The sequence below is a fragment of the Teleopsis dalmanni genome, chromosome 1, assembly GCF_002237135.1.
Source record: "Teleopsis dalmanni isolate 2A chromosome 1, ASM223713v2, whole genome shotgun sequence".
Classification (NCBI taxonomy): Eukaryota; Metazoa; Arthropoda; class Insecta; order Diptera; family Diopsidae; genus Teleopsis; species Teleopsis dalmanni.
Genome location: NC_051846.1, coordinates 99,846,949 through 99,856,759, shown reverse-complemented (window position 1 = coordinate 99,856,759; position 9,811 = coordinate 99,846,949).

Genomic DNA, 9,811 nt, shown 5'->3' with positions numbered 1-9,811 from the left:
AAGAGAAAAACACGTATTTGAGGAAAAAAAGTTAGATTTCGAAAAAATAAAACACGAGACATATAGCAAAATTGAGAAGCGGAAAATTGCTATTGAAGAAAAAAAAATTGAAATGGAAGCTAAGTGGAGGGATAGGGACATGGAATTGAAACGATTGGAACTGGAAATGAAAGAAAGAATTGCAAAATATGAAATCGATAAAAAATATAACAAATAACTATTTTTATTATACTAATTATTTTTATATTATATAATATATATGTATACGTTGTTAAACATTATTATTGTTTTGAAATAAACCTACTGGAAAAAAAGTAATGTCGCAATTGACTTCTTAATTATATATTTAATATATATACATATATGTATGTTTTATATATTGGTATTCGTAAATTATTGATTACCGAACATTAAATTATACAAAAATTTGCGCTTCGAAGCTCCTTCATTGGTTCTCTGACTAGCTTCATTCTGCATAAGCTCATCAGATTCTTCATCGTTGTCATGTACGTAATCCACGTGTTCCGTATCATCACATGAAGGTCGCAAAATGTTGTGCAATATGCAATAAACAAGGAACCAATTTGAACAAAAATTATGACTTGTATCATTCTGAATACGGATTCTTAACTCCTTAAGGCTACCGAAGCGTTCCTTCAGAAGTCCAAAACGATGTTCAATCCTTACACGAAATCTGCTATGGCGTAAGTTAAAAGTTTTACGTTTGGAGTAGTCAAGCTGTTGGGAGTTTGACCGAAACGGAGTTATAAGAGTTTTAAGTAATGGATAAGCAGAATCGCCTGCTAACCATTGTTCCGAAGAAAATAAAGAATTTTCTTGGATGCAGAGAGCGCTTGTACGAAACATGCGAGCATCATGTGCACTTCCATAGTGACCAACTGCGACATGTCGAATCTCCAGCTGATAGTCACATACGACTTGTGCTTTTATTGAATACACTCTATTTTTTGAAAAATAGGATGTATGGTTAACCACTGGTGCTTCGACAAGTTTTATTTCAGTACCGTCAATATATCCAATGCAATGTGGATGCTCGTGATAGGTTTTCTCCACTACATCTTGTCGTTCAACTACATCTGGCCACGTTATAAATTTGGTTTGCAGCTCCAATATGGAGCGAAAGACTCTTCGGGGTATCTTATAAATTGTTTCCCCATCTCCAACACCAAATAATGTAGCGACTTTACGAATAGCCGCATTTTCGCCTGATGAACCCAAACGATATAAAACAATAGCAAGTTGAAGATCGAGCGGGAATTGTTGAATTGAATGTGAATTAGTGAACTCCGCGCTAGTGTTTATTAGTGAGAGTATTAAGGAAAATTCGTTCCAATTTACTCTAAGCATCTGACGAAAACGGCCTTCATCAAATTCTTGAAGAATGGTAGATCTCCATTGAATAGATTTTGGTACGGGTTGGTGATTTCCGTGATGGTTTACTAAAGTAAACAAAAGGTCTTCATTTAATTGCTCCATCACTTCTCAGTAATTTGCATCATCTAACAAATAGAAACTATACAGTAGTGAAAACTACATTAACAACATGTTAATACCTTCAATCAAAATATTAAAAGCACTATTTTCAATTAAAAAATCTATACATTTTTGTATTTCACTTGTTCGCGGCATTGTTATACTTTTATTTTTCTTTGGTCAATGTGATGCGGCTGCAAAAACAGCTGATTCATTTTGATGATGCAATTCTGCAACAGAGGTGTTCTCGCAGCCTTGCAGTTTTTGTATAGCATTCATGCATTTCGTGCTCCTTGCAATGAGTTTACAAGAGAGAGTGAATACCCCTATTGTTCATCAACTCGCATTAAGATGAAATTAAGCAAACATAATTCATTATTACGAATTGTTTTTAGAAAAATTAATGTTATTTCAAAATGAAGAATAACAAAATTATAACATTATTTGTCTTTCATTTGTTACTTTTTTTAATATCCTAATCACTAAGTATATCATGCAGGACAACATCTGCCGGGTCGGCTAGTATATATATATATACGTATATATATACCATATATATATTGTGGGACCGTCTCACAAGTGGCTCCGCTGAAATAAAGGATTAGCCGAAGTAAACCACGAAACGACTTGGGTCCTTTTTCGTCATTCGAATTTCGGATGTTGTTATTGAGTTACAGCTAAAGTGGCTTCCGTTAGCACAATTACATCTCTTGTTATTGCAAGCAGCTTGAGGTTGCATACTAAGTCATCAAAAAACCAATGGTGTCTAAAGACAGTCTTCCTCCTACTTGCCAGTGCTGGACATTGGCACAATATATGCATCGCTGTTTCCTTTTCTTCTAGACATAGTCTGCAAGTCTCTTCCTCAATAAGAGTTATCTTTTAGACGTGGTGTTTGAAGTTTCCATGTTCAGTAATCAATGATGTCAGCCAGCTTAGACTGCTCTGCGGATAGCTAAGCGCTTTTATCGCTTCCCTGGCTAACGATTTTGGCATCATGAGTTTAATCTGTCTCCATCTATTAAGATAAAGTGAAGTTATCCACTTATCGACATAAGCTGCAATTATGTTGTAGCCCAAAGGTATTCTGGACTCTAGGCCGCAGAAGTTTATTTGCCTTTTCATTTTGCTCATTACCGATATCTCATTTGACCCACATGACTGTGACCTCATTTCCATTTGCACATTCCATGAGTTTCGTGACACATTCTTGTACTAAGCTGTTGACAATGCACGTCTTTTGCATTCTTTTGATAACTGCTTGATTGTACAGCGCTATCAGAATGTTTTCCTGATACAGCTGACAATCCAGTAGGTAATCCAAAGCAAGTGAGGCTGCCATAAGTTTCGCCTGATAGACGGAGACATATTTTCCTAAATGTAGAGTGCACCTTAGCTTTATCATATCTCATTATTGTCGATCTTAAACTAATTTTTTTTTAGTAAACTCATAGTTTCGTATATTTTATTATTAATTTTAGATAAATTTGATTAGAGCGAGACCACATTGCACTACCTTCCTCATTTTCCCCCAGCCACCAGCAGTGCCACTACCTCCTCAAGCGTCTCTATCCGCTTGCCATCTATCAGCCTGTCATGTTATATGATACGTACTAATAGCCCCATCACTAATCAGATAATTGCCAAAAAATTGCCTAATTTATAGATTCTATATATTATTATTTTTATATATTATTTTATACAATTTTAATTTCTATGATTGTTTCTATATTTCTTATTATTGAATGTTTTTATATAATTATTTCATCTTATTTATTCATTTATGTATTGATTTATTATTTATTTATTTATATAGTACTATTATAACTATTATTATATTTTTTAATCAATATCATTGTTTATTATTACTCATGTATTAACTGTTCTATTTTATTATTATTTATCTGTTTATATATTAATAGAATTATTATTTTTAATAGTTTTTTAGTCATTTTTAAGTTATTATTTATGTATTATCTATTCTATTATTTTTACTTTCTAATCACTATTTTAATGAAATAAATATGCCTTCAATATAGAAAATAGAACAGGTTATTTTTATTTATTATAGTTATTTTTACTCATTTCTTTGCTAGACATTCCACGATTCTAATTTCCGGTGTCTAGCCATCACTGCATCCGGGTATCGCTACTTAGCGATATACTAAGGGCATGGCCTTGAAATTATTATTTGGTTATAAGGGCATGACGGTGAAAAAACTGCAGTTCGGTGTGAGAAGCTGTAGATTTGAGCACATAAATATATATTAAATGTGATCTAAAGTATTAGCAATATTTCTGTTTTTTGTCAGATGAATTAAATTAGTTTAAATTTTATGTTATTTAAAAGAATAAATACTAAATAAAGTATTAGGCAAATATATGTACTATGTATGATTCTTAAATAATTACAATGTAATGTTTTTTTTTTGGTTTATTTGGTTCATTGATCACTTGTTTCTTAGTAAAAATAAGAATGCTTAAGTAATTTTCCTCATAATTGTTATCTTAATTATAGGGCATTTGGATGAGATTTTAATGCATTAATTATTCCATTCGAAAGGAAGATTTTTGTATTTGATTCGCTCAAACTTTGATTTTACTATCGGTTACCATTAAGGTCTAACTGTTGTCCTTTTATGAAGTATTCCATTTTTCGAACAGTGAGCATCAATTGGGCAAATATTTTTATACATTCGATAGAAATATCGCATCAGTATTTTATTACAACTGTAAGAGTAGCAGCTGCTGATAACAGTTTATATTCAAAACCTATATTTTAAGTGATTATTTTAGTTACAATAATATGCAAGTAATAAGAAATTTTCTTTTCCAAAGACGAGACCTATATTTTCTATAGTGAAATTCTCCATAAAACTTGAAAATCATATTAAGTTTTTTTTTTGTGTGCCGTTAATTTCAAAAAGAGGCATATAGTATTGTAAACCATATTAAAGTTTAAATGTGATTGAATTAATTTAACTGTTATAGTTAAAAATGTGTAGATGAAAACTTTTTTTTCACTTTTTCCACACTTTTTTCAACATTTTCGATATTCAATGGGATGGGACTCGCACAGAAAAATCCAAAAAACACTTTTTTGATTGATGTTGAAAACAGTTTTAATGCTATACAAGCGTTTTGAATCACTGAACATAAAAATCGAATAAAAAATTTAAAAGTTTTATAAAATTTTCCGAATATAGTGATAAGTCAAACCAATACAGAAAAATAATTTTTTTGAAATTAATTTGTAAGATTATGGAAAAAATTTCTACATTATGATGGGTGTTCAACATGCTGAATCAATTTCGTGATCTCATCTTGGGGTAGATGAGAACAATTTTTTTGTTGTAGTTATCTACAATATGTTTGAAAAATAAAGAAAATAAATGATTATTATTCTATTGCCATTATTATTATTATTCTAATTATTTATTGCCTTTCTAGCAAATACCGGAATAAGGCATGCACTGATACGAACACCTTTCAGAACTGTACAAGCGCTACAGTTTGTAACCAAATCTAATAGGTTCATATATTATTTACATTTCACAACTGTGTTTGTCAAAATATGTCAAAACAGATGATGTGGTGATGTGATTCTATAATGTCCAACTGCTTAATTGTCAGTATCTTTCGTGCCGTTGTGGGATATGTAAACTGCAATCACAAAAATACTCTGCCAAAACAAGAGTTTGCTATGTTTCCGATTTCACTTAAGTTATTTCAATCATTTTAAAGACACCAAATATTTTAATTTATTTACGCATACAATTTTTTATCGTGTTTCAAGTGCAAGGCAGTAACAAAAATGTGTCAGTTTTTTAAAAAAAAATTTTAAAAAAATTTTACGTAATACTGGTTTCAGAAGAGAAATCTGTTTGTAATTTTAGCAATCAATTGTTGTTGTTTTCAATGCAAAACAAATCAAATTCATCACAAACGATGAAAAATATTAATAACTACCATATTAAGATAATATTTAATTACAGTACAATAATCGAATAATAACAAAATGATATCAAAACTCAACAGCCTTTCGACAAATTATAAACTTCAATTCGAAAGGCACAATTTTTCCTGCGAAGGTGAGAAATAATATCAAATTAGTTTTAAACAAAAATGACTTTCCTGGACCAGTAATCCGTTAAACTTCGAATTCAAAAGAATTGCATAACATTATCAAAATAACTAAATGTAAAAAAGTATTGTATATATCATATAAAGAACAATATTCTTATCGATAAATGGAAAGAATTATTATTCATTTCGAAATTTATCTTTAAAATTTATTAAGTGTTTTGCCTATCAAAATTTCCATTTTGTTTAGAGTTGCCATAGAAAGTAGTGCTTATTTTATTTGTTTTTTTGCGACATGCTTACAAAAGATAATGCCTAATTTAAAATAACATACATTGTGACCGAAAGGTTTTCGGAAGTTCTCATTTAAAATTCGCGCGCTGTATATTTTTCGATATTTTAAGTTTATGTAGTTTGGCAGCACTGTCCTTAATTACTATGCCAAAAATGAGCGCGATCTGTCAGACAGTTCGTTTACGGCAGCTGTTGAAACCAGTTCACCTCAGTAGTGCGTTGCGAAAAAAACAATGGAAAAAAATATTGAACAAAGAGTTTGCATCAAATTTTGTGTTTCGAACGAAATTTCGTGTGCAGAATCGTTGCGAATGCTACAAAAGGCTTATTGGGAATCAGTTTTATCGAAAACTCAAGTTTATGAGTGGTACAAAGCCTTTCAGGACGGTCGTACGACCGTCGAAGACATTTCGCAACGCACTACTGAGGTGAACTGGTTTCAACAGCTGCCGTAAACGAACTGTCTGACAGATCGCGCTCATTTTTGGCATAGTAATTAAGGACAGTGCTGCCAAACTACATAAACTTAAAATATCGAAAAATATACAGCGCGCGAATTTTAAATGAGAATTTCCGAAAACTTTTCAGTCTTAATGTAAAAAGTCGAAATAAAATTAAAATAAACTGAAAATAAAAACTTTACCAAAAACGGGACTTGAAACCGGAACTATATATTTTAGCACTTAACCATCACTTGATTCTGTTTTTGTCCTCATTAAAATTTCGAGCTCAAATATTTACACTATGTTGAAGTACAATATTTTGATATAAGTAATAACACTTTACAATGAGGATATTTTCAGCTCATATATCTCAACTAATTACCTTAGTAATTTATGTTGCAGATTTTTCTTTGTAATTTCAGTGCTTCATTAAGATGGAGATATTATATGTAACAATTCAACTTACAGTTTTGTGTAGATGATATCTTCTCCGTCACATATCCGCCAAAATTCCTTTATTATTTCTAATATATTTTAGTTTTTATGAGTTTGATGAGTTAATTTTATGAAGCTCATAACATCATTATGAGCACTAAAAGGTGTTCACTCCTAAAAGCAATTAAATTATGTTACTTTTTTAGTTTACTTTTATGAACTAAAACATATGCGTATATTGGTTATTATCCTCTTAAGGTTACCATAATTCAATATTTTTATTTAAACAATAAAACACTTTCTCATTTTTCATTTTTAATACATTTTGTCAAATTAACCAAATAAAAATGAAATGATAATAAAAGTGTTTTTGACAACTCATGGCCGCGAAATAATAATTTTACTGTGCTGTAAAAAATATGTATATATCATATAAACAGGGTGTGATTATTTATTGCAAATACAAGTAAGTTTACGACTTCGATTGTTAATTTTAGATAAAACAATATTTAATTGGTTTTATTGTAGTAATAATTATTTTAAATACCGGTACCTATAGTAACAAATTAATATTATGCCACTACTTGCATATTAAACTCCTAAATGTGTTTTAACGAAAAGTGGTGTTCACACTTACTAAACGTGTTTTAATAACAGCTCTTGTGTAAAACTTTTTATGTTTTAAATAATTACATATGAAATAAATTGATTTGGATTAAAAAAATATTTTTAAAATATTTTTAAGTAAACAAAACTAAAGTAGTATTAATATTATTTTGTCCTACTTAAGTGATCACTGCTTTTTCAGATAATTTAAATCTTTTGAAATTAGAGAATTCATAGTAAGAAATAGTTACTTACATTTATTTATATTTAAAAAATTGTATATACTAAATATTAAATGTAAATTGTCCGACAAATGTATAGATGGCAATAGTTTTTAAGTCCCAAAAATATTTTTTAATCAAGCGAACTCTTGGGCCACACAACTGTTAAGGATAGTTAACAGTTGATAAATAAATAGTACTAAATATATATAATTATAAATATATAACACTTACATAGATATATGTTATAGATTTGATAAATATGGTAAATATCTATCAAATGTCAAGAATTGAATCCTGCCAAATTTGAGGAGTAAGCTCTTAATTTCAGGAAGTATAAATTCATATTTAATATTAATTTTTTTTTGTTGTCGAATGCGACTTGCTTATGACGAAAATAAACTATTTAAAAGTTAGAAGTCTTCGAATAGAAATAAAAAGACAACGTCAAATATTTTAGTTAATATCTTGAAAGTTTTGTCGTTGTTTTTTCATTTCATTTTCATTTATTTGCTGTATTTAATATAAACTAATGCATTAACTTGGTTCTTTTTTTTTTGATTTTGAATAGTCCATGGACTCGCCATGGACTGAAAATAATTTTAGGTATGTTTATCCATTATTCCTTCTAGCCATTATTAATAGCAATCCTTTCAACACGATAGACGTAACATACGATGTTCAAAACGAATTTTTTAATCGGTTTATAAAAAATTAAAAATTGGGAAAAGGATTGGAGTGAGAAAGATGATTGTAACTTCACAAAATGTCACAAAATTCATATAAGTATCACAAAGAATATATAAATATATATTAAATATATGCAATATATATTAAAATTATACTCAGACTTAGAAGAGGTAATAATAGTCTTAATCTTCTATCGGGAATTTCTGTGGGAAGCTTCTCAGGTGATTAATATTTCCCTTCTAATAACTTGAATGATGTGTCTCAGATTATTAAGTTTATGTATGAAATAGAAATAATAATAACGATTGTTAATTTTATTAGATTATTATTATTACGAAAAATTTTTTTTTTCTATATATTCTATATCTATATAAATAATTCTATATAATATATCTATATATATGTATTAATACCATACAAAAAATTCAATTATTTTTTGTTTAAAATTTTATTAATAATTAATAAAATAATATATATGTAAAATTACTTTCTACCATTTACTGTCAAAGCACTGAATAAAATCTCGATATACCCTGTAAAATATGTTCAGTTTATTATTAAGTTGAAGTGTTGGGCTTATAATAAAAGAAATGAGAAAGTAAATTTATGGCAAACCTGAGTCCTTTTCATAAAAAACATAAGCTAAAACAAATGACTAATCATAAAAAGTCGTGAAAAATTTGTTGCATGCGACATTAATTTTTGGGATATAAAAAATTATGCTACATTATAAAGAGATACTGCGGTTGACAGTATAATTAAATAAACAAAAAAAAAAAGGAAATATTATATTGAATGAAAACTGAGTAAAAAAGAAATAAAATTTTATATAAAATGTTTATGTTTCTGTTCAATAAAATTACAAAATGGATTTTTAATGGGCTGGGTCCTTTTCGCTCTTGAAATCTGAAAATCAGTTATGACTGCAAGTGACAAGTTTTAACATTGAAAATGCTTCTATATTTGTATTCTTTTCACCTACACCTTCGATTTCTTTTAATATTATTTTTATAAAATTTTTTTTACAATTTTTCATATTAATTTTAATACATTTTCTTTCCATATCTTCGATTTTCTTACAATATTTTTCCCCTAAACACAACATTTTCATTAAGCACGTGACATAAACACTTGCAAATGCTTGTACATACTCGTATTCTGCTGTATTATTGACATGTCAACAGTCGTGCTGTATGACATTAGTCAGCCCTCTGTAACGCTCCATACTTTGGGACAGACATAACATATATACCAGAACCCAAAACAAAATAGAGAAAAAATCAAAGAATTAGAAAATTACAGACGTTTTAACACAGCTCGTTTGTTTCTGGATTTTCTTTTTGTTCTAAAATTGGCCAGCTTTGTTTTAAGGCGTTGTCTGTCTGTCGGTTCATTTAATATATTTTCTTTTCTTTGAGCAATGTTTTGTATTTACGTTTCTAAAAGCTAATACTTAAAGTATCTGCAAATTTGTGCAAGTATTAAATTTAAGTATTAAATTTGAGAAATTTGGTATTTAATTTGCACTTGAAGTGAGTACGTTTT